Source organism: Ceratotherium simum, chromosome 9 (genome assembly GCF_057802395.1).
Source record: "Ceratotherium simum simum isolate JZ-2026a chromosome 9, ASM5780239v1, whole genome shotgun sequence".
NCBI classification, from domain to species: Eukaryota; Metazoa; Chordata; class Mammalia; order Perissodactyla; family Rhinocerotidae; genus Ceratotherium; species Ceratotherium simum.
In genome coordinates this window covers 23925934-23952729 of record NC_141908.1, presented here as the reverse complement: position 1 = coordinate 23952729, position 26796 = coordinate 23925934, and the positions used below count along the sequence as shown (strand labels likewise).

At 36.1% G+C, this 26796-nt stretch overlaps 1 protein-coding gene across 5 annotated transcripts in view; it reads left to right on the top strand.

Annotated features, from left to right (window-relative positions):
- LRP1B (LDL receptor related protein 1B) overlaps positions 1-26796 on the top strand; it is a 1862264-nt gene that overhangs the window by 1294565 nt on the left and 540903 nt on the right. The window lies entirely within an intron of this gene.

Below are 26796 nucleotides of genomic sequence, written 5' to 3'. Positions count from 1 at the left end.
TAAAGTCAAATCTGGCATATCCTGCTTATAAAAGATAGCTTGATTCACACAGATAATTCAAGAGACAACGTCACAGGGTCTGTTGACCAATGATCGAAATTGTTCTCTCACAAACAATTCTTTCCCGTATTTAGGAATCAGTAGAGATTTTACTGATTTGAGCCTCATTTCCATTTCTTTTGTTCAGTCTTCAGGAAAAAAAGGTGCCAGGCAAGTAGGATGATTAGGAAGCTAACAGAGAGGTATGGCTTTCCATAGAACAAATAATCAACCTCTACTGTATTTTTATTAGAAGCTGATTTTTGAAATGTGAATTTTAATTTAAAAGGATAGTTTGAGTTTTAAAAAGATGTAAGAGTGGATACCATAAAGAAGTGCTTTTTGGTGAGGATGACTGCATCTTTATTCAATGAATGGCTAGCTCTAAGCTGAAGTTAATGGTCAGTTAGCGAGGTAAGGATTGGATTTTCCATATAGAATGTCAGTAGTTACCTTTGAATACAGGGAGTCAGGAAACTGATTTCATATTTGCAATTCTGACTATCATGAGATTTTCAGGATAACTTTTAATAGAAGATATACTATTTATGAAAAGTCAATTTGAATATATTTTTTAAAGTTTATGTAAGTAATAAATTAGGTCTTTTAATTCAATATTCTGCAATCTTTCAGTTCTTTCGTCATTTCTCATATTTAATGAGAGTTTTTTGTTTTTGTTTTTGTTAATGACTGTTCATGAATATATGAAGTTTATTAGTAAATAATCATTAATTGAGAAATATTTGAAAATTCATTTTCTCGAAAAACTGTGTTTTTATCACCTTTGATTCCAATTAAATTAAAAATATCTGAATGAAGGCGAATAAGGTTTAGATATTGCAAATTATCGTTTAAAACAGGACGAGTCAGAATAAAAGGAAAAGAATTTTAAATTCAATTTAGTTCAATACATATTTAGCACCTTTGATGTTCAGACATTGTGCTCGGCTCTGAAGTATGAATATAAACATGAGCACTGGTCTCAAAAAACATACATTTCTGGGAGGGAGAGAGAGAAAAGGAGATTGTTTCGACCAATCATTAAACACTAAGATTGTCTCTATTGCAGTTTTTGTAGCTGAGAAATACCGATATTAAATATATTTGCCTATATCACAAAGTTGTGAGACTCACTTGGAAATGTATGTGAATGCACTTTTGAAAAAGTAGACTTTTATACAAACACCAAAGATGGAATCTGGTGTCACTTAATTTGATTCTTAAAAGACTTTCTAATTTTGCCTAGTTGGACATTTTCAGATATCTTGATGATCAGTGGCTTTCTTTTGGTGTAGTTTTATTCCTAAATTACTATCTTCCTGCTATCACTTTCAACATTTTTCTTCTATTGTTTCTTATAATTAGTGGTTTTAAAAAATTTTTTCTCCAGATAAGAAATTTAAACTTACTTAAAAAAAATCATCTTGTTTTCAAATTTTCTTTCTAGCCTTTGGGCAATTCCTATGCTCTTTGTAGAGTATTATGTTGCCTTTCTTCTCAGTGTATGTGTTCAGAAGATATTTATCTATCTGTCTTTCTAAAATCTATCTATCTATCTATCTATCTATCTATCTAGTCTGTCTATCCATCTATCGTACCTGACAAGTAGGTTATTTTGGAGCAGGAATTTATTTACAATTGTCTTATAAGGCAACAAGGAAAAAAAAAGATTATTTTGTATTGCTCAGCCTTGCCAAATTAACAAGAAAATTTTGTTTTATGTGTACTTGTATGCATTTTAAATCACCTGAATAGAAATAAACAGAGAATGTAAACTCAGGGGTTAGGTACGCTGCAACAATCCCCAAATCACCACCCACATTATATTTTCAAAAATTGAATTCCAATATACTTTATGAAAGAAACCCAAACTAGCGAATAATATAACTAAGGAACGCAATAAATTAGAGGAAATGTTAAAAATCTGTCATAACATTTCAAGGAAATCATTGACTTTTTAGTGAAAGTATATATATATATATATGCACTATAAAAATCATTGCCTCATAGAAAAATGTAAGGCTTTATAAAGGTTTATTTCTGCTAACATGATTGCTACCGACCCTGCTGAGTAGGAAATGAATACTAAACTTACAGAACTCAATGCTATGAACACAGTCTCAAAAAATGAAACAGTAGTCCATTTTAGCAAAAAAATACAGTTAGTTTTGTTGCTAGATAAAATAGAAGAGAGAAAGTTTGGTGAAATCATAATGCCTATATTGTGTCAGCGCTGTGAATCTGATATGACATCAGAGCTGCGTGGGAACTGAACCTTACATAAATTAAAATTCTTTTAACAAGTGAATGGTTATGTATGTGTACCCCTCCCTGCCACTATAATTTGATTAATCTTGAAAGATAAAAATAAGAATAATAAAACATATTAATCCCTCTATTGTCAATACATTAACTGGATATATCAAAATATATCTAGCAGTTTGAGGGCTTAAAATTTAAAGGAAATCACCATAAAGAAGCAGAAGGGCAAACTCTATAAAGTTTCCTAGCTTAGCTCTGAACTTGCCCTTCTGCTCAGATTCCCCCTTCTTCTTTCAAAACCTTTCTACTTTTTTACTTTGGGGATGGAGCAAAGGAGGATAACCTGCTTCCTGCTGAAGCTGAATATTATAGTTACATAAAAAAGGCAATAAAAAAGTAAAACAGAAGAACTTTACTACTCTCCAGGAGATTACTGATGATTACAGTGAGAAATGCTTAAGAAAAATTTGCCTACAGTGATACTGAAATTGTCACTCGGAAAACAAGTAATTGTGCTATGAAGTAAATAGTTATTTACTAGTATATTCCAGCTCCTCAGAGAGACTAGTTAGGTGATGAATGATAACTTACTAAAAGTTATGTTTCCTAGGGGCCGGCCTGGTGGCGCAAGTGGTTAAGTGCACGCGCTCTGCTGTGGTGGCCCGGGGTTCCCTGGTTCGGATCCCGGGCGCACACCACCACACTGCTTGTCAAGCCATGCTGTGGCAGCATCCCATATAAAGTGGAAGAAGATGGGCCTGGATGTTAGCCCAGGGCCAGTCTTCCTCAGCAAACAGAGTAGGATTGGCAGATGTTAGCTCAGGGCCGATCTTCCTCACACACACACACACACAAAAGTTATGTGTCACAAAAATGTAAGAGTGTTCTTCCTAAAACTGAGTTAAAAATTTCTTTGGACACTTTTCATAAATTTTTAAACCTAAAAGATTAGAAATTGTAACCACGTGGGGTTCCCAGTTTTACTTGGAATAGTATACACAAAATAAATTGAAAAGAACTTTGTCATATTAAAATTAGATAAAGCAGAAGGTATTTGGTAATACCTAGATTAAAATAAAGCAATTATTTGATGATTCAACCAAGTTCAAGACCCTAAGACCAAGATTGCTACATCTAAGTTTCACAAACACTTTGATACTTCTTTCAAGAGGTGGAGCTTAATTTACCTCCCCTTGAGTGTGGGCTGAACTTAGTGACTCATTTGTAATGAATAGAATAAGGCAGATATGATGGTCTGTGACTTTGGAGATGAGATGACAAAAGGCATGAGCCTTCCTCCTTGTCCTCTCTCTCTTGGATCACTCACTCTGGACAAAGCCAGCTGACATGTTATGAGGTCACCCAAGCAGCCCACAGGACAAGTCCACACAGCAAGGAACTGAGACCTCCAGCCAACAACCATGTGAGTGAGTCATCTTGAAAGCAGAACCTCCAGCCCCAGTCAAGATTTCAGATGGCTACAGCCCAGGCTAACACTTTTCAGCAACCTCAAGAGAGACTCCAAATCAGAACCACCCACATTGCTGGTCCCAGATGCCAGACCCACAGAAACTATTAGAGACAATAAATGTTTATTGTTTTAAGATGCTAAATTTTGGGGATAATTTATTAGATAGCAATAGATAACTAATTCATATATCACTCCATCCACAGAGCACTCATTCATTTACAAACAGATTTACAAATTCAAATACTCATTTAATCGAGTCAGACAGGTTATGAATGGTAAACTGTGTCAGGTGTAATAAAACCCATTAGCTCCAAAATGATGGTATTGTAACAATTGAGTCTGGGCTTCTCTATCTAGACTCATTGGGAACGGCAGGAAGTATGATAAAACTGGAGAGAGCTAATGCCCCACTCGACATAGAACACCTCTCAGCTCCACTTATTTTTACCATAAAGAACATTAACCACTTGTGCCAGATCTTTTATTTTTCAAGAGAAGTAAGAAATCCAGATTTTTACTTTAAATCTCACAATTTCTAAATGTTACCAAGAAATCGCATTAAAAAAGAAATTCCGTGTAGGCTCATCAAGTGTATAGGCTAACTGTGAAGGCTAACACAATACAAGCCAAGCAAACTAACAAACAAAGAAACCACCACCACCACAACCTTCTATGTGCTTTATTCAGCTCACAGGGCGCCAGTTAGTTGCCACCTCTGGTTTGATTATCATTTATACTGGTGACATTGAATTGTTGAGAGAAGAGGATGGAGTTAAGGATGCTAACGCCTAGCTGGACCATTAGAGGGGACTTAGTAGGAAAAACAATCACCTGGTAAAGTTGGCATAATCTACAGAGGAGAAGGGGGCCCTCTCCTAGACGGCGGGGCTATGATTTCCCGCCAAAGTTTTATGGTCTTGTTTGACCAGACCTTGTATTCCGCCTGAGGTGTGTACAGATGGGAAGCACACAAATGTGAGGTCCACCTCTTAATTGAGTTCAACTGTTGACGAGGAGGTGCAACTTCTAGATGTAGAACTTGCACCTTAACAGCAATGGATGCCCAGTTCCATTCATTCTTTCAACACATGTTTGCTTATGCTTACTAAATGCCGGGCGCTGCTGTACGCGGCGGTAATTGTGGCTTCATCAAGCTTGAAGTGAAGCAGGGAAGACAGACAGTAAGGAGAATAAATGGATAAAAACATGCAGGATGATAGGTAACTGTTAAGGACCAAAAAAAAAAAAAAAAAAGAAAAGCAAAAGGCAAAATAGAGAAAAGAGATGAGGAAGTGTGTGGGGTAGGGATGAAATTTTAGATTTTAGATTGAGTGGCCAAGGAAGGGTTTTACTAAAGAGTGACTTCTGAGTAAAAATCTGAAGAGACAGTGAGGGAAGAGTGAAGGAATGCCATGTGAACCAACAAGAACTGCTTTAGCTGTTCATTTATTTTTCAGTTTTTAAGGTATGTTTTTAAATAAATATAAAAAATAATTTAATTACATTGAAATAAGTCTATCCAGGTGATTCGGATCATTTACAAGGTCAGACGTCTTTTGTCTTTTAAGTTTACCGTGGTTCACATACAGTGTTGTCTGTGCTTCACCTCTTCTCCAGTGTGTCAAGGGATGAAGTTCACTTGGTCAGAAGGGCTTTACACATTGTATACAACAGCTGTTTGATGAGGACTCAGCAGCTTTTGCTATAGACTGAGTATTTGTGTTCCCCAAATTCATATGTTGAAGCCCTAATGTGATGGTCTTAGGAGGTGGGGTCTTTGGGAGGTAAATAGGTCTTGACGGTAGAACCCCTGTGATGGGATTAGTGTCCTTCTAAGAGACCAGACAGTTAGCCTCTCTCTCTGCCATGTGAGGATACACCAAGCAAGTGCAGGCATCTTGATCCTGGACTTCTAGCCTCCAGAACTGTGAATGGTATTTCACAGAATAGAATAGAGTATTCAGAATATATAGAATAGAATATGAATAGCAGCCCAATCTAAGATATCTTTCCATTTACTGGATATATGCTCATTAGCCTATAACTTTAAACCTCAAATTCTTCCCCATTTTTAAACATGAACTTGTCAATTGTCTTTTTTCGGCTGTCAGAGCTAGCAAATACAATAGCTTCTGCTTTCAAATACAATAGCTAGTAGCTCTAAAATTATATCTGCTACTTGTTTTTCTTAGATATTCTGTCTTAGTGTGTAACAGTTCTTTTTAAGGGAATTTTCTTTTATCAATAAACTTCAGTTCTGTGAAATAATGACACTCTAAAACATTTCCTTACATGATTTTCAAATGGCTTATGCTATAAAATAGTGTATAGTCAGCTATGTTCTATTTAACTATTGATTACCTTATTTTCAGATATAGAGCTTTTTTGTTTGTTTTTATTCACCTTTTCCTCATAACTTTTGGCATTTTCCTGATCATTAATCCCTACAGGAGACAGTGAGGTAAACCCAAGTTAATCAAGTTGCCATTCAATTTTATGTGCCTTTGTGAGGAGGAGGAGGTTGAAACTATTGACTAAAATTAGAGTTTGTGGGCTATTTATGGATTACATTTAACATACTATTCCTTTTTGTTATCAGCATATGTGGTTTCAGAGCAGACTAAACATATTGTATTCACATTGAAGAGAAAGTTAGAAAAATCAATTCATGGAGCTGAGAGAAAATATACGAATAAAACAAATGTACTGGAAGAAATAAGCTTATTGGTATCTGGAGAAAATTAGGATGGAATTCAGGAAATGGCAGGATGGTGACATCTACATTTTGTATTTTTAGGGTGGATCAGGAAGACTTGGGGCAAATGCATCTTAGATTTAAAATAGAAATGAAGGGAGCCAGCCCTGAAGGCTTAGTGGTAAATGAGGGTTACAGGTATTTTTCAGGCAAACTTGAAGAAATCTGTACATCTATATGGAAAATCCTTGGCATTTGTGGATTTAATGGTCAGCATCTTATTTAATCAAAGGTAATATTGATATAGTCCATTAAAATTTGTCATGTAGTAATTTGGCAAGTTTTGCTAGGGCTACGGTTTGAGTCCTGGGCATTACAAATGGTATGAGCTTGAATTTAAACCTCCACTCCACACTCACACCTAATGAGCGATTTATGCATTGTTCTCTGCTACTCCATTGCATACACAGTCAATCTCATTGAGATTCAATTGTACATCTATATTTTTTTGGTTTTATAGTGCTATATGATCTTTGGAAATTATATTTACTATAATATTTGTAGATGTAATTCCAAACTTGACATGTTCTTCTTGAATGTCAAGGGGTATCTATATCTATCTGTTGTTAGTACCATCAGGTTGATTCCAACTCTTAGTGACCTTGTGTACAGCAGAGCATAACCCTGCCTGGTCTGTTTGCTCTATCCTCTCACCTTCTGACGCTGTATCAGACAATACTTCACTGCTATTCGTAGGGTTTCCATGGCCAATTTTTTCTGAATTGGGTGGCCAAGTCCTTCTTCCTAATATTTCTTTGTCTGGAAGGTCCGCTGAAACCTGTCCACCATCGGTGACCCTGCTGGTATTAGAAATACTGGTGGCATAGCTTTCAGCAACACGCAGCTGCCACAGTATGACAATCAAGAGACGAGTGGTGTGGTTTCCTGATGGGGAAACGAACTCAGGCCATGGCAGTGAGTGCACCAAATCTTAACCACTAGACCACCAAGGCTGGCTGTCTATTTCTATACATGTATCTATATCTATATTTTTATCTTTATCCATCTATATCTTTCTATTTATAAATGATACAAAATGGATTAGTAGTCTTCATTGTGTGGTTAAATTATAGACTTTTAGAATTAAATGTAACCTCTAATCTCTAATGTAGAGATCATTAAAATTACTGTCTTTATCAATTAAAGAAGTGCACTTTAGATTCCTACTATTCACTAACCAGCTATGGATATGAGATAATTACTGAAATCTAGGCCTTAATTTTCTATTCTGCAAAAATATTAGCCTTGACCATATGAGCTACCAAGTCTTAACAACTTTGTATGATTTCATCAGTAACAAGTTGATCCAGGATGCAGGAGATAGTTTTTAAATAAACCATTACCTAAGCTGAAGCAATACAGGAGAAACAATAAAAATTGTGAATAAAAATCAAGTTCACTTGTGAAGTTATGCTACTCAGAGTTCATATTAATCTGTTTTAGAAGTTAGGCAAACTTATTCAATTTTGACTTTCAGTTGGGAATTTGGTGGATGTTTACAACATAGAGTTGCTTAAATTACTTGTCTTAGAGTAGGTTTTTTATAAATATCTAAGTAGCTATCTCCAACACTCAGCTTAGAATCACTTGCAAGTGGCTAACTTCACTTTAAAATGAAAGAAACTTTGAGTCACAAGTAAAGGCAAAAAATATTTTTTTAATTACACATTTTCTATGAATACTTAAGCTCTCTCAACTGAATTTTTCTGTTATTAATCACAGCTTAAATATACTATTGACCTGTTTCAAGTAGCAATTTGCCAGAATAGGCTTAATATGTTAATATTAGAAGGATATTGAATTTTGGCTACTATTAGAATCAATCAAGGAGGAGAAAAAGGAATATTCTATGTACATTTTCAGTCTCAAATCAGAAATAAACTCATCCCTGTAATGAGTAAAAAGTCAGCTTCTGTTGATTTGGTTATGCACATATTTCTTTTAAAATAGTGTTAATAAAATAAACTAATTGCTTGCCCTTTAGCAAGCCCTTGAAAGGCTTTGACAAATGTAACCCTTAAGGGCATTTGTTCATACTTTTCATAGGCTCACTTCACAAATTTGAAGTCGTCATAATAGCTGCTATGGAGATTTCCAGCACATGGATAGTTTGCCATGGGAAAGCCAGGGCTGTCAGATTAAAATGCTTTCAGAACCATCTGAATATCAGAGAAGGTACATTTATTTGCTTAAGAATGAATACCCTGTTAGTATTGTTGGGGATTAAATGTTTCCAATATCCTCATTTGAGTTTGTACGACAAAGCACATACAATTGTCTAATCTCTCTGCTGACAAACTCTACGCTAATGGCAAAAAATTAGTCTTTGCCAACACTAACACTTAAGCTCTCTCAGTTAATTTCTCCATGAAATGCTCTTCTTCATTTGTGTCTGTATTCTTTTCAGCAAGATATTATTGGTGTCATGACGAATGTTAGGATTTATTAAAAATATAGCATATCTAGCACTCAATTTGCAAACTTATGAATTTCCTCAGATATATAATGTACTTTATAAATAATGATAGAAACTTGAAAAATATGTATACGATACACAACCCAGTAAAATTGGCAAGCAGAAATATTCAAAAGCCTTTTTTTCTAACTTCTTGCAAAGATAAATTATAATGGCAAGTTGTCATGGCGTCTATGGAACATCATAAATGATGACAAGTGACAGGCTGTGAGTCTGGTGCATTGAGTCTTGTGAAGATCCTTAGACTGAGCACTTGCACATTCACACCTAAATCTGGTCTGAAGGGATCCTATGCACTATCTTCTTCTGACAAGGCAGTAAGTCTGATAACTTGAAAGTTCTTGACCTCAATAGTCCACCTTAAGAAGTCATTTCCTCTGTTTTGTACAATGCAAGTCCACTTTGCATGTTGTCAAGTGCAGGTTTTATTATTATTGTTTTCTTTAATCAAAGCTTCCTAAATATTTCTCTCCCTCTGAATGTGAAAAGAGGCTGAAACTTAAAGCTTCTGTGAGATTCCTCCCACCCTCCCTTCCTTTTTTCTTCTTTCTTTGAATCCTCCCTTCCTTCCTCTGTCCCTGGGATTGCCAGCTTTCTTTTTACATCTGATAGCTCTGCCCCTTTATTTATTTCACTGTTTGTTTTGTTGGTTTGTTTTCCTTTCACAGTCTAGTTAGGTACTTAATAACTTTTTGTTTAGGCAACTGCAATAGCCCTTTAACTTATTTTCCCTCTCTGTATCTCCAGTCTCCACGCTATCAAGACCTGCTATGTTCTGATCTGCTGTGCACCCCCTACTAGCCACCCTCAGAAGCATAAATAAGCACTCAAAACTTACTCTGAAATGCTCATTTTTTTCTTCCTTTTCATTTACTGGAAGTGGTTTGTCACAGTGTTGTTAGTTGCACCTTATAGGTAAAGGAACTGAGGGTCAATATGATTTGTGAAAAGCCAGTTCTCTGAGACTCGGGCTCCGAGATCCTGACCCACGTGCTGTTTCCACTACCAGGAAGAGTCTTCCCTGTCATGACTCTACTTTTCATGGAACCCTCCTCTACCTCCCCTTCAGTCAGGTGCAATACGTTTGGGCACACCTGATAATCAGATACAGTTCCCCTGTATCTGATTATACCCTACTTATTTCTCTCTGTCTTACTATTCCTTGTTCCTTGACTGCTTTCCATACTTATCAGCTGCCCTAATGGGTGAAAGACCAGCTTCAAGGCCTACTTCGGCTTTCCCTCAGTGTGATTTGAGATCTTTCCCTCCTCTGATTCCCTTTGTATTTTCCTAATGTGATGGACTATTTTTTTGTCTTTTCTAATGTGTGAACATGTCTCACATCTCCATAATTTGGGACCACATTTTATTCATGTGTGCATCATTCATGACCCATAGCAAGGGGCTTTACACTGAGTACATTTCAATAAGTAATAGTAGAAGCAACTAGAAGGATGTGCAACTATGACATACAACTATCTACTGGGGCTTTTGGGGGAAAAATAAATAAATAAATAAAATTATTAAAAAAAAAGTAATAGTAGAATACATGAATAAATAAAACAACAACCATCTACACACAAAAACATCTGCCACAGCAATCAAAATATATTTTCAATCAAAGTAGGCAAATGTTTATATAGAATGATCACAACCATAAATATATTGTAGAATTTAAATATGTATTGAAATAAATATTAAAAAGAAAATACTTTGAAATATAAGAATTTGAATTGAAAAGGGAAGAAACTGAATAACAAGACAAACGTGTAAAATATAGTCAGTCATTTCTGGCACATGTTATATATACATATGTATATAAAATACAAGAAAAGAAGAGTTATATTGAATTGTGTTTGTTCTTAAAGGAACTAAACAGCTTAATGGAAGAAGAAAATAAATACTCACAAACACACACAATGAGTGAAAGATTTCTGAATCAAAACAAAAACTTTGGTGTTTGGAATGTTTTAGGCTCTCAAAGTGTAGTCTCTCACAGCTGGCCCTAACTGCGTTATTCTCTTTCATAACAATTGATAGTGTGAATAAATACAACATTCTAGTATTTAATTTACAAATCTTAACTCATGTAATTCTCACAGCAATCCCCTGAGAGAGGTACCATTAACACTATTTATTCTGGGGGTCCCAGCTGAGGCTCAGCTAGCCTAATTAATTGCTCAAGGTTACACAGGTAATAGTGTAGCAAGCTTTCTAATCCATGATTCTTAGACTTTAAAGCCTGTGTTTTTCCTAGGAATTTGTCCTGTAGATGTACTTACACTTCGATGTATGTGCACTGAGATGTATGCAAGAATATACTTTGCGGCGGTTCTTATAATTAGAAAAGTCTGGGGAAAAAACCTACATGTCATTGTAAAAGACTAGTCAAATGAATTATGGAATTCACGTACAATGAGATATTATGCAGGTATTAAAAATGAGGTAAATATATAAATTGATTTGAACTAGTCTCCAAAATATATTTTAATTGAGAATAGGTAGCTTTAAAAGCCTATACAGATTGCTCCAATTTTTATATGTATGAATTTATTTAATTAAAAAAATTTATATATATATTTTTAATATCATATACTTTTATCCATTATACTGCACTGTTTATCTCAATAACTATTATTTAGAGAGCATCTACTCTGTTCTGGGCAATTTATACTTATTAGTGCTAAGACACACAGTAACCATGCAAAGGAGATATCGTGACTGCAATATTACCCTTGAAAACATTGTGGGTCGTCCGAGGTCAAAGCTGGGTTTCTAACACAATTCTATCTGACTTCAAAATTAGAGTTCTTTCCACTATACCAGTGATTCTCAACCCAAGGCGATTTTGTCCATCAAGAACCATTTGGCAATGTCTGAAGTTGTTTTAGATTGTCACAGCTGCTCGGCAGAGGGGGTTACTACTTGCATTCAAGTGGGCAAAAAACAAAGATGCTGGTAAATATCCTACAAGGCACAGGATAGCCCCCCATAACAAAGAAGTATTTGACCCAAAATGTCAGTAGTGCTGAGGTTGAGAAACCTGCACTATACCAAAAAAATTCCTTCTGACCCTCAGAGATCGTTTATATGAAGCCTGATATTGTGATTGTCGGCTTCTCATCACAAATTTTGGTTAAAATAGAAATCTTTAAAAAAATAAGTAAATAAAAGTGAACACCTGGTATTTATAAAAGCTGATGGCATGAAATTGTCTTGGAGAGAAAGGTAGGGTGGCAGAGAAGGGAGGGAAGATATACCTCTTTTACGTTTGTTTTCTTACTTTTTTGTCTGCATGTTAATTCTGCCTCACTCCTCAATCCTCATCCCAAATAAAAACAAAACAAATGAAATATTCTTTCATTGCCATCATCTTGGGTCTTGCTAAGACAAAAGCTGTCAATTAAAATAAGTCATACCAAGGAGCAAATGACTAAAAGACAGGCTTATGGAGTGTTTGTGGTTTAGGGAAAGATTTTGTTATCTCGGTGACTCACCAGTGAGGCCCAGTGTTCAGCCGGAGTTTTTTTTTTAATTGAGGTATAATTTACATAATATTATATTAGTTTCAGGCATACAATGTAATGATTTGATATTTGTTTATATTACAAAATGATCACCACAGTAAGTCCAGTTAACATCCAACACCATACATAGTTACAAAAATTTGTATTTCCTTATGATGAGAACTTTCAATATCCACTCTCCTAGCTACTTTCAAATATGCAGTACAGTATTATTAACTATAGTCACCATGCTGTACATTATATCCCATGACTTATTTATTTTATAACTGGAAATTTGTACCTTTTGACCCTTTTCACCCATTTTGCCCACCCCCCACCCCCACCTTAGGCAACCACCAGTCTATTCTCCATATCCATGAATTCATTTTGTTTTTTGTTTTTATTTTTTAGATTTCACATATAAGGGAGATCGTATGGTATTTAGCTTTCTCTATCTGACTTATTTCACTTAGCATAATGCCCTCAGGGTACATCCACGTGGTTGCAAATGGCAAGATTTCATTCTTTTTTATGGCTGAATAATATTCCATTGTGTATAATGTATACCACATTTTCTTTATCCATTCATCCATTGATGGACGTTCAGGTTGTTTCCATGTCTTGGCTACTGTAAATAAATGCAGTGAACTTGGGGGCAGAGAAGGGAGAAAAGATATACTTTTTTTTTTTTTTCCTCCAAAGCCCCAGTAGATAGTTGTATGCCATAGCTGCACGTTCTTCTAGTTGCTGTATGTGGGACTCAGCATGGCCAGAGAAGCGGTGTGTCAGTGTGCGCCCGGGATCTGAACCCGGGCCGCCAGCAGCGGAGCGCTTGCACTTAACCGCTAAGCCACGGGGCTGGCCCAAGATATACTTTTTTATGTTTGTTTTCTTTCTTTTTTATGTAACAATGAAAAAGAGTCAGGATTTGCTTTTCTCATGTTTATACTTATATATTGTATCTTATAATTGGGATTTATCTATCCCAATTTTGATGCATTTACTCATTCAACAATTTATCAAGTGACTATTATGAGCCAGGCACTACTGAGGTGCTAGGAATACAGCATGGCATAAAGCAGGTAGCAATTCCCCGTCATTAAAAGGTTGGTAGTCTCGGTGGGGGAAAGCAGTGTATAAAAAAATAAACAAGTGAAATAAAGTTTGTCATTTGGTGAAAGGTACTAACAGAGAAAATTCAACCAAGGCATACGAATAGGGTGTGCAGAGTTGGGTTGAGAGGAAAGAGTCAGAATAATTATAGTTTTAAGTATAGAAGTCATAGTGATTTTCACTGGGAAACAACAGTTAAGGAAAAATCTGAAGGAAGTGAGAGAGTGAGTCATTCAAGTATCTGGGGGAAGAACATATAAGGAAGAGAAAACAGGAAATGCAAATTGACTATTTCACCATATTTTCAAACACGTTTTTCTTTTAGGAGAGCCTAAATCTTTTTTTTTTTTTTTTTTAAATGGTATAGGTATACAATTTACTTTCCCCCTCCATGGAACTTTTACTATGTTTAAAAAAAATGTGATGTTTCATGTGTTTTTACTGTTGCCATTAAAGTATAAAATACAATACATAGTTAACTTATGTATATAATATGAGCTAAAAGAAGTAGTCTACAGTAACTTTACTTCTCTAAAGGAAAGCTTTTAGCTTTCATGTGTATGAAATTCTTAATGATGATGAAATTAGTTCTGCCCCATGTGTTTTGCTTTATTTCCAATTTATTATAACAATGTTACTATTAATGAATATGCATTTTAATAAGAAAGAAGAGAAATTTCTAGTAAATATGACTATTTCAAACTGTTATGGTTAATGTTTATAGAAACAATAAACCATAAAATCAGTCATATGGAGAAAATAATTATAATTATTTAGAACAAGCTAACTTTGAAGAACTCCTAGTTTGCTGCTTTAATTTCAAATGTTCTAAAATTAAAAGCTTGAATGATTTACATGTTTTTGGCATTGTATTATGCCAGCTAAAATATCTAGATTTAGAAAAATTAGTAACTTATTCTTTAAAAAAAGATTGAATTTTTTTGAGATAATGATCTCTAGACACCAGATCATACATTTATAAAATATTATTAGATAGAAAGCATTCATGAAACATGGAATATAATGCTTGAGAATGGTTCTGCTAATTGAGTCTAAAACAGATTAGAAAAATAATCCCCATTGCTGTCCATCTCAAGGATTGAAAATATGTTAATTCTCTTAGATATCTGAATGATCATCAGTGCAATTGCATTATATATTTATAGAATTGTTATGGTCGTGTTTATACTTGAATTATATAAGCATATTCTACTTAAGAAGATACAAGTAATGAAAAGCTGAACAAATAACATATCATTTAAAAAGATTCAAATAATATCCTAAATACATAAAATTGTGTTTACAACTACTTTTCAACAAAAGATCCAGTGATTTGTTACACTTTTTATTGCATTTCCATCTGTAATTTGATATATACCAACCAGTTTATTTTATTTTTTTTTTAAATAATTTTATTTATTTTTACCCCCAAAGCCCCAGTAGATAGTTGTATCTCATAGTTGCACATCCTTCTAGTTGCTGCATGTGGGACACGGCCTCAGCCTGGCCGGAGAAGCTGTGTGTCAGTGCGCGCCCGGGATCGGAACCCGGGCCGCCAGCAGTGGAGCGCACGCACTTAACCGCTAAGCCACAGGGCCGGCCCCAACCAGTTTATTTTAAATTCACTATAATTCTACTATTTATTTTAAGTGATTTCTGCTTTCAAATCATACTTTTCAAGAAGGATAATTTACTTTTTAGTGTACACCAAGCAAAGTCACTTAGTTTAAAGAACTTCAAATACATCCACCTAAATTCTAAGCCATCAGTCTTCTAGTTGCCATAACGCTATTCATTAAAGTAACAGTAGTATATGAAATATATCCAGGCAATTTGCCCAGCGCTAAGTATAGTACATAGTTGTCTTCTCTAAGTACCCAAACTGCCATTAATGAGAACTAATAGCCCATCAAAATTTACATTATAAGTACTACAAGAAATCTCCAAAGGACTATATGTGATACTATTCCTGCAATTTTTGTCACCTTAAATTGCTGTGTTCCAATATTTTTCTCCTCGTAATGCTAATTACCTAATAGAATGGATAAATACAATTGCAAAGTACATCATAGTACTATTTTTTTAACCAGATTATAATTAGTGATCAGAGAATGGTCTCATTAACATAAATGGAATAATTAAATCATCTCAGCTTTACCATATTTAAAAGCATTAAATAGTGATTGTTTCCCCCTTTGAAAACTACTAAAGCTTAGCTTTTCTGGAATCTCTTTCAGGAAAAAAATTTACATTGTTCATGTTTATGGTATTAAAAACAAACAAATTTGAAAATGCATAATTTTTTGAGTAGAGACATAATTGTTTTATATTGCCCCATGTGTCCCCTTTCATTTAAAAAGAAGAAATAGTAAAATGTTTAGAGTGGAAAAAGACACAGTGTGTTTTAGATTTACAATAGATTTTTGAGTTAATATAATTACAACAGCATTTTAATTAGAGCCTGAAAACGAAACAAGAGAACAAAAGAGGTCATTCCACAGGTCTGCTCATAGACTGTCAGTATTATCTCATGTTAGAATGGGACAAATAACTTGGAATCATGTCATGATCTGGTGAGTATTATCTGTTTAAACTGAAGTTAAACAATCAGACCTGAGTCCTATTTGGCAATTTTGTTCAACCCCAATTAGACTTGGATAGATGACATCTGATCACAGAGGATTTTCTGGGGCCATATATACCTAGATTTAAGTAAATAAAAAAAAAAAAATTGTACCTGACCATCACTATATTTACATTTTTCTTTTTTCCCTTTTTATAATCAGTATCAGCACAATCTCCTATACTGTGAGGAGAATATTAGACATTACAAAGTTGAAACAAATGTCTGCATCAATTTAATTCTAATTAATAGTGTCCCATGTTTAAACTATAACCATTCAAGGAATATCTTGAGTAGTACGGGGAAAACAAGAGAGACCATAATTCATGTGCACTTTTTTTTTTTTTTTTTTATAATTTTATTTATTTATTTTTTCCCCCAAAGCCCCAGTAGATAGTTGTATGTCATAGTTGCACATCCTTCTAGTTGCTGTACGTGGGACGCGGCCTCAGCATGGCCGGAGAAGCGGCGCGTCGGTGCACGCCCGGGATCCGAACCCGGGCCGCCAGCAGCAGAGCGCACGCACTTAACCGCTAAGCCACCGGGCCAGCCCATGTGCACTTTTTAAAAAAACTATGCTTTTGGGTTTTTAAATTATAGGTATAATTATCCTATGTAGGTTTTGATATAGATGTATCATAGATGGACAGTACTCAAAAGACCAATGATGAGATTATTTTGTGCTGAATTGACTCCTAATGAGATTATGTGTGAAATGAAAAAAGATTCTGCTATCTTGGCATGGAGATAAGAGCTTTGCCTAAAAGATATGATGAGATTTAGAAGGACAAGTAGGTGACCCAGAAACTTTTACAAGAGGACTCTTTAGTTAGTGCAATAGTAAGACACAAATAATACTTGTGGCATGCTAAGATTTCAATTTGGAAGGAAATTTTGTTTTTTTAAGAATGGATTTGCCCTCATCATCTCCAGTATTGCCTTTAATGGAGGCAAAAATATTGAAGACTTCTCAAGTTGGAATATTTCTTGTATTTCCTTTGGATGGACAGTAGAATATATAAAACCTGCATAGTTATAGAAAGTAGCCATAACATATACTGAGTGAAATTTCAAAATTATTTAACCACATTCTATCATTTGAAAATTTATCTGGACAGCTCCCTTGAAACATGTTTTTCTTTTTCTAAAATAGCCAATATACTTCCAAATTATTTCTATGCAGATTAAAATCTAGGCATTCATTTGGTTTTTTTTTTTTTTTCTCATGATATTGTGCCATCCAGATTTTTTGCAAGGAATTCTGGTTGTGAGAAACCTGGTCAAAGTTGGAGAATACGTGGTGTATAATGATAAAAATCACATCCCAGATTGTCTTACCACTCTTTCGTCGTAACAACTTTTTGTACCAATAAGTTGACCATTTTCTTTAAATTCCAAATATAATGACAACCAAATATATTTGCAAATTCAGAGTTACGTTCCTTATTCAGGAATGTTATATCATGATTTATGTCTAACATACCAAGTCCTTAGCTAGTGGATTTCCAGGTATGAAAATGAGGGGACAATGAAGTGATCACATAAGAACTCGCATTCTGAGTTTCTTTATAAAAGGCACGTGCATTTTTGTTCGTTTTATGATTTACATTTAAAATATGACATTCATGATTTAATAAACTACAAAGTAAAGGATTATAGGACGATGCTCTCTCTACAAACAACAATTTTTTGTTTTAAATTTTCTGATTCAAGGGTATGCTCCAGCTGGCAGATATCCCACTAATTTAATCGAAAGTATTGAGTTGCAGTGACATAATATTTTGGTAACTGATTATTTAGATAGGTAACTCTTCCCCCTGAAATGTGCTATAATGTGGAGGTTTTACATGTTTTTATTTTCAAGTGAGTGGGTATATCACATTAAATTAGTTGAGAAAGACTGGAACATGGCAAATGGGAGCACCAAAGATCATTTATTTGTGACAGTATTTATTTTTTAATCTTTTTTCCCAATAATATATTTACATTTACATTCACATATATTTCTACTCAGCGAATTTTACAGTATTAATTATTTGTCAGTGTTAAGAGCTGAGTAGTAACTACAACAACAGCATTGATATTTTAATAGTAAGGAAAGCACAGTAAATTATCCAAAATAGAACAACCATTTGAAGCAATTTTTAAAATATTGCAACCTTATAATATACAGTGTGTTCAAATCAGAATAAAATGCTTGTTTGTGGATTCTCATTTGATATTAAAAGAAAAAATTGCTCAAGAAGCACACTGTAATGATTTAAAGTAATTGAAATCAAAGTTGAAGTTACGTAATATTAATTCTAATACAGTAAATTATTTAAAAAATAGGCAAAAATAGTGACATTTAAAGATATTGAGAATTTTTGTTGTAGAACTGTGGTTTAAAGCTTTATTTAGAAAGTTTAAAATTTATGATGTATGTTTTAAAAATTATATATAAATTTCTTTTCACTTTTAATTTGTCATACTCATTGCTTTCTAGGTCAATAAACATTTCTACAATACCATTTTAATGTTTACATAATATTCTACTGTATACTTATGTGTTATTTTATTTAAATAATTACCTGGATATAAACATTTGTTTTTAAAGTTATTTTCTTAAAAAAAACATAGATATTGTGATGACTATCCATATAACTAGTTATTTGCAGAGCTTAGGGTATGGATTTAGATATAGCATGTCTAGATCAAATGGTTTACAAACTTTTAAGTCTGTGCCATAATTTTTTGCTCTCAGGTATCTGTCAATTGATGAAAGTGGTACTATTCTTCCTTCCCCTTCCCAAAATGTCTGGTTAGACCTCTAGTTTTCTTTAGTTTATTCAGAATGGCATGGTTTTCAGACTCATCTACGTCACAATTTTCATCTTCTAAGCCTGTTTTCCATTTTTCAGAGTCTTTCCAAAAACTGAAAAGCAAGACCTGAACATAGTAATGAAGATATATTTAGGACAAGGTCTACTAAGGGTAATAGTTCCTGGATATTATATATAGGATTTGGTTACCAGGAACAGAAAGTTTCATTCTGGTTATTTCAAGTAATGGGAGGAAGTGTCTTGAGTAAAAATACATGTGACTCCAAGATGAAACAGGAATCTTAACAAAATGCAAGATTGTAAACCACAGAATGCCTAGGTCATACAGAAAGACCTGGAACATTAATCTGACTCAATGCAGTTCTAGAGGGCTTTAGCAGTAGAAATTCTTGGATAATTGGCTCTCACTGACTCATGGTCTGTTATGACCCCTTTTGCCCCATTTCAAAATGGGTAGAAGTTATGAAGGAAAAAAAAAAACTTACTAAAAAATATAGATATAGAGCTTTGTTGACTAAAGTAAGTGTAACCAGTGAGACCAGAGATTGCTAGCCTACCATGACAAAATAGCACTGTATTCATTTAGTATTCACATTATTGTGATTCCAAGTCCCACCTGCTAAGACTATCAGGAAGTCCAATCTTTTTTGAGGTTACCTGCCTTAGAAATTGCCTAAAACGATTAGACCTGCTTACTTAGATATTAAGTAATTGTTTGCAATCTCCAAGAGGAACCCTGGGCTACTCCCTGAGGAATATCTTAATTGCTGACTTTCACATACTCCCAGGCACACCTCACTACCTAGTAGAGAGCTGGCACCCAACCTCAGAAATACCCCATTTACCATGGCTGCCACGGAAGGAGCAGCACAAGGTCACTACTTGCTGCCTCCAGATTCACTGATGAAACTCAATGTCAGAACTTCAAGATTCCATTGGTACTTGAAGAAAAAGTGAAGAGAATCTGTTCTCTGGTGTCCTATTTATTTAGGGATATCAAAATATAAGCAAAAAGAAAAATCCACAAAACAACTACCCAGGCCCCAGGTGATAACAGTGCTAGGTGGTCAGTTTTTCAATTCTTTATCTCTTTTTCTCATTCACACACGGCCCTTTTGCCCAAGGCATGCCCTAGGCGTCAGAGTAACTGAATTGGGATATTTCTAGTATCAGCCCAAATTATTTCTAGGACCAGAATTTCTGTTAGAATAATGAGCATTTATTCATCATTATATATCTAGATTATGCCTTTTCAAGGAACTAGAGATATAGGGGTGAAAAGGTAACTCAAACCCCTGTCTTCATCAAGCTTGCATTTAGTTGGGGTAGATGTAAATGCACAAACATATATGAAAATGTCAGATAGGGAAAAGTGGTGTGCAATATAACAGGGCAGAGTTTCCAGGAAGTCTTCACCAAGGAGGTGCTATTTGAGCTTACACTTGAATGACGAGAAAGATCTAGTCTTGTAAAGGTTTCTAAGGAAGAGATTTCTGGGAAGAGAAAATAACAAATAAAAAGCCCTTAAGGTCAGAAAGTGCTTGGCATGTTCTGGCTCAAGTGGCTAGAGCAGCAGGAGCTCCGTTCCAGGGGAGAGGAGGGTCAGGAGGGGAGACACCCTGAGGGACTCATCTGCTTTAGGAAAGACTGAGGACTTCATTCTAACTGCCAGTTAAAGGGTTATGCAAGAGTTTTATAATCTGGTTTATGTTTTGAAAGGATTACTCAATACTGTATGAAGACTTGACTATGAAGGAGGGCAAGAATAGATGCTCTAGACTTTTAGGAATCTGTTATAGGAGTTCAGGTGAGAGACTACGAGAGCTTGGACTAATTAGGTAGCAGTAGAGGTGGAAGGAGTGGAGGTCTTAGAAATAATCTGGAGGTAGGTAGTTGGAATATATTTTAGGGGTAAGGTTCAGATCTGCTGCGATTTAGGGTGAGTTTTCTCTCAGTGGTTCCTGTTGTGCGTCTCAGCCTGAACCTTCAAAATATCTCAGACTCTTTTTAATAACTTCCTCAGTACTCGATTCTGCTGTTAATAAATTAGCAGATATGAGGGAGTATATTAGTCACTTAGGGCTGCTATAACAAAATCCTACAGTCTAGGTGGTTTAAACAATAGAAATTTATTTTCTCACAATTCTGGAGGCTGAAAGTCCAAGATCAAGGTGAGAACAGGTTTGGTTTCTCCTCAGGCCTCTTTGGCTTACAGATGATCGCCTTCTCACCATATCCTCTCATGGTCTTTTCTCAGTGCTCACATCCCTGGTGTCTCTTCTTCTTATAAGGACACGAATCCTATTGGATTAAGGCCCACCCATATGACCTCATTTAACCTTAGTTACCTCATTAAAGACTCTGTCTCCAAATACAGTCACAGTGGGGTCAGGGCTTCAACATATGAATTTGTGGGGGGGGTGGGGTGGGGTGGGGTGGTACAATTCAGTCCAAAACAGGGAAGGTCATCACTTAACCCTCTTTAGACTTTGCTTAAGCTGAGCCCCTTAACAAAGGGGACAATGATTCTCTTAAATCTTTCTCCCAAACAATGTATAGGTAAAGGTCAAAGAGGTCAAAGTGTTCTTTGAACACTGTTAATCTCATTTATTTACAACAGTTACAAATATACATAGAAGATCTAACATTTCGTTTTTCCTACTGTAATAGGTCATCTTATGTATGACTTGGACTTGGTGGTGATCACCTTTGGAGTGATCAGCACAAGCAATTAGCATCGTTCTTTTCCACTGTCAAGAATTTGACTCTGCCAGCCTCCATGCTAATGACTCTAACTAGCGTAAAGGAGGAAAATAGTTTTCCGTTTACGCTTCTAGATTCTTGGCTGAGAACTTCCTGTAATAAAAGACAGCTTAACAGGAGAAAAAAAACATTTTAATGTGTATGTTTGTACAGAAGCCTCACAAAGATATGAAACTCAAAAGGCAGCCAGATGATTGAGGCTTGTATACCACCTTGAGCTAAGGAAAGAGATAACATGTCTGGGGCTTCAAAGAGGGGAAGGCAATTCATGGGAAGGTGAGACGAGACGATGTTTGGTAAACAAAGGTTTCCCTGACATGCAGATAAGTCTCTTAGGTGAAAAAGTTCTCTCTGGTAGTAGCTTTCTTCCTGGTACAGGCGCCCTTTCTGATGTAGATTCCCCTGACGACAGCTCTCCTCTGCTTTCGGAGCTTCTCTTGTGTCTGTTTTTTCACAAAATAATCAACTCAAAATAATCCTTATGCCAAAGAGCATATTTTGGGATGGCACATACTGCTACCCTTCACTAACCATAAGAGAAGTAGTATAAAATTAGAGAAAAATAGTGCACGTCCATTCATCATTTTGAAAAAAATAATTCCACACACGTTCCTATTGATAGTGGATAGAAATATTTTTCTGAATTGTTTATGTAATAGAATCAGTATAGTCACATGTATATTTCAGATTTTTTATTGATTCTGTTAATGTAAATAATCCATAATCAATCTATAAATCAAAATAGGGGTGAGTTTATTATGAGCCAACTTTTGAGGACCATAGCCCCGGGTCTTCCTTCCCTAAGGAAGGAAGGACACCAAAGAAGTGGGGTGTACAGAGCGGTTATATACTGTCAAAGAGCATGTATCACATAGGATTGCAATGTCCCATTTAGAATAACCACAAGATCGCCCTGCCAGATTGCCCTGCCAGAATAGCTATTGATGGACACAGCGGGGAGCAAGGCTGCTGTCTTGATGGGCCTAGCTGGTGTCAGGTCTTTTGTCTCGAGCTGGGTGGTTACAGGATGATTGTAGCAGTCAAATCCTAGCCTAGGGAGAAATGCTTATCCTTAAGGAAATGCCAATGTGGGGGAAGTTGCATCCTTATCTTAAGGGCATTTACTCTTCTCTTTGGGACATGGCAAAGCAGATATACAATGCAGGCGACAGGCCCTTTTGGAAAAACAAACTCAGGCTGAATTAGTTTTACCCTAAATGGCTTCCTCATGTGCTCCAATGTATCCTATTGCTTGCCATTTATTTATCAATTCATTCATTCGTTTATTCAATATAGCTACCAATTATTATCCTTACCATTTGTCGGGGAAGAGGGAGAATCCCCCTCCACCCTTTCCCTTAAGGTTCTTATGACTGGCCAAATAATTAAAAGACAGGTTAGCAGGAGAAAAATAATACCAAGTTTAATAACATGTATACATGGCAGAAACCTGGGAAACTGAGTTTCTCAACACAATAGCAGAGATTCTCGTCTTAAATAGTATCTTCAGCTAAGGACAAAGGAGGATGTTGGGGGGTGGGGAGGGAGACAGAAATTACAGTAATCAAAGGTATGTAGATTTAAGTCTTCTCCTTCCATACTGAAAAGAGTCTTCACAGGTAAGACTCCACCCCCCCTTTCCCAATACAGAGAGAGAGATATCTTTACAAATGGAGATTTCTCTTATAAATGTAAATGTTTGTCTGGCAACTCCCTGCAGGGCCACCTAGAGAATGTGGCCAGGAAGAGACATAATTCTTGACAAGAGGGGCCTGAAGGCACCCCCACTACTGCAACATCGACTCTACACTATATTACAGCCATCACACGACAGCAACTCCCTCTCGGAACAGGTCCTCCATGCCAAATCCCCTAGGCAGTTAGTGGGGGAGGTCAAATGTCTGCCAGAGAAAACAATCAAGGCAGAGAGACATATTTCAGTGTGGCCAAATCTTGATCCTTGGCTAAATTCAAGTCACTTGGCTAAATACTTCATATATTATATGAGTGTGGTAGTATTTTACTCATTTTCTAGATGAGGAGACTAATACTAAGAGTCTAAGTAAGTTGCTCAAGGTGACCCATGGAGTAAGAGTCACAGCCAGGCATCAAAGAAGGAGTATGGGACTCCAAACCACATTCTCTCACCTACTGTAGTGACTCTCAACCAGCCTTGAAAACCATCTGTGTGACTGGCATTGGCATATATATGGAGGATAACAGTTAACAAGACATAATTCCTGCCCTGTTAATGTAAATTAAGAAAGTGCTATAGGATTATAAATGTTATAATAAAATTATACACGGACTACAGAACAACTCAAAGGATCAGGTGAACCACTCTACCTCTTGAGGGCAATCAAAGCTTCCAAAAAGAGGTATCATTTGAGCTGACTCTGGAAATCTATATATGTCTCCATTAGTCTGATGGTGGGAGTAGAGGTGGGTGTAGCAGTGAAGGTAAGGATTCCAGATGGAGGAAATAAATTGAGAGGAAATACAAAAAGACATAAGGATGTTTGGGAATCATCATTTTGGAAAATTATAAATACTACCAACTCTATATTAACCTATTAACTGGGGTAATGGAAAATGGAAGGGGGACAGAGACAGAACACAGTTCAAACACAAACACAACTGTGATACAAGGTGAATATTTAATACGAATGTGTTTAATTAAAATATTCAGATGGTCTACCCTGTTATCTGAGCTGAGTAGTTTTTCATCCCTTCCTCCCCTCTCTCCTCCTCTTTCTCCTCTTCTTTTTTCTAATGAAAACAATCTTAGGTAACATCAGTTTTCATTGAATACCCTCTACGTTTTATTTTCTAAACATTCCAGCAAGCGGGTATTTGGAGCTGCCTTGTTTTTGTCAGCTAATTCCTCCCTCTCACTGTCATTCTCTCCTTCATCATTGCACAAATACCAGTTCACTGGCAACACAGTCAAGCCATCAACTAGGAAATTAAATTACCTGCCATTCTCAAGTTTTTCTCCCTGTAACCCGGGACTGCCCCTTCAGCTCTCAGTGAGGCAAGCCTCTGAATATAACAATGAGTCGAAAGAGTTGAGGGCCGTATCTGTCAGTTCAGGGTCACAAGGGCTTCAAAGCAAAATTCTGGGCTTTGTTCTGCAATACTCTCCGTCCCACCTTTACTGTCCTTCTCCAAATTCCTGTTCAAGGGAAAAGAAAATGATAAAAACAAGTCTTGGGAGAAGGCAAAGCAAAGAGACTTCTAGTTTCATCACTGCCCTAAGAAACAGATTTTCGTATAGGGCTTCAGACCAACTGCAAAGAGCTGCTCCTGTGCAGAAGAGCAGCTAACAGGCTAACAGACTGCTGTAAGCAAACATACCCACCTCTGATCGTCCAGGTGGAAGGGCGTTCCTGATTTGCCTCGAGTACAATGTAAAAATGTAATGGTTCTTATATAACTATAAATAATGGACTCATTCTGATATGTAGATATTTTTCTTATTCACAATAGCTTTAATTATTTTTCTTTACAAATAAACTGCCTTTTGGTTGTTTTCATCCATGTTTTTTCCATAACATGGTTAATCTATCCCTGGAAAATTGAAAGTTGACTGCAATTCAATATTCCTGGAACATGGAGTACTAGGGGCAGTAACAGATCTGGTGATGGAAAATTAAGCAGGCATCAAATCACGGATGGCCTTTGTGCCAGGCTAAAAGGTTTGGCAGGGGGAAGCCTTTGGAGAGTTTTAAGCAGCAGAGTGACGTGCTCAGATTTGCATTTTGGAAAGATCACCCTAGTGTTCCCTCAGCAGTGGTAGTCAGGAGAATAAGTGATGAGGCCCTGAGCTAAGCAGTTTCAGTGGGAACGGAGGGGAAATAAAACATTCCTGAGATGATAAGGGTGAAGAATTAAGTTGGTTTGCTCAGATTGGATAAGCACCTGGGAGACGCCATGGAGGTCGGGAGGGAAGAAAAGATGAGTGTCTAGTTTTCACCTCCGATGCCTGAGTGGGGGCCATTCCGTGAGAAGGTGTCTTAGTCAGTTCAGGCTGCTATAGCAAAAATACCATAGAATGAGTGTCTTAAACAGCAAATATTTATTTCTCACCATTCCGGAGGCTGGGAAGCCCAAGATCAAGGCACCAGTAGATTCTGTGTCTGGTGAGATTCTGTGTCTGGCTTCTTGGTTCACAGACAACCAGATGTTCTCACTGTCTCACAGTGGAAGGAGTGAGAGAGCTCTCTGGGTGTCTTTTACAGGGGCACTAATTCCATTTGTGAGGCCTCCACACTTACAACATAATCACCGCCATAAGCACCACACTTTGGGGGTTATATTCAACATACAAATTTAGGAAGGACACAAACTTTAAATCCATAACAGAAGTCTACTGGGAAAGAAGCATACATGGGAAAAATAAAATAGATTTTATTTTGGTAATGTAAAGTTTATGGTGACTGTTATATTCAGGTAGAAAGACCTCCCATGCAGTTAGATACAGGGACTGAAGACTAAGAGGATAGTTAGGCATAAGATAGAGATTTTGGAGCTCTTTGGGTGATATGTAGTTATGGAAGTCACAGGTGAGAATTCTCCTCTACTCCTCCTCCCGAAATTCTCAGGCGGTAGACACAATCTCAACTCTTTTGGCTATTTTTTTGATGTTTTTTGCCATATTTATCAATTTTTAAAAAGTTGTAGATATTGTTTATTGACCTAATACTATGGGAGCTGAAGATACAGAGCCCTCTCCCCAACGTGCATTTCTCCCAAAATTCTCTGACTTCCTGCTTCAGAGTGGACAGTTTACTCTCTAGGTTAGCTGCTGTCATCCTTGGATCTCTATTCACCATTACCCTGGAGGGTTCTTTTTGCCTTTCTTCTCTGTTTTCTGGATCATATATACTATTTCCCAGTTTACTACTTTGTTTTATTGAAGTTCAGCTTCCAGCAGCTGTCTGAGAAAGGGTGCTCATGAGGTAAA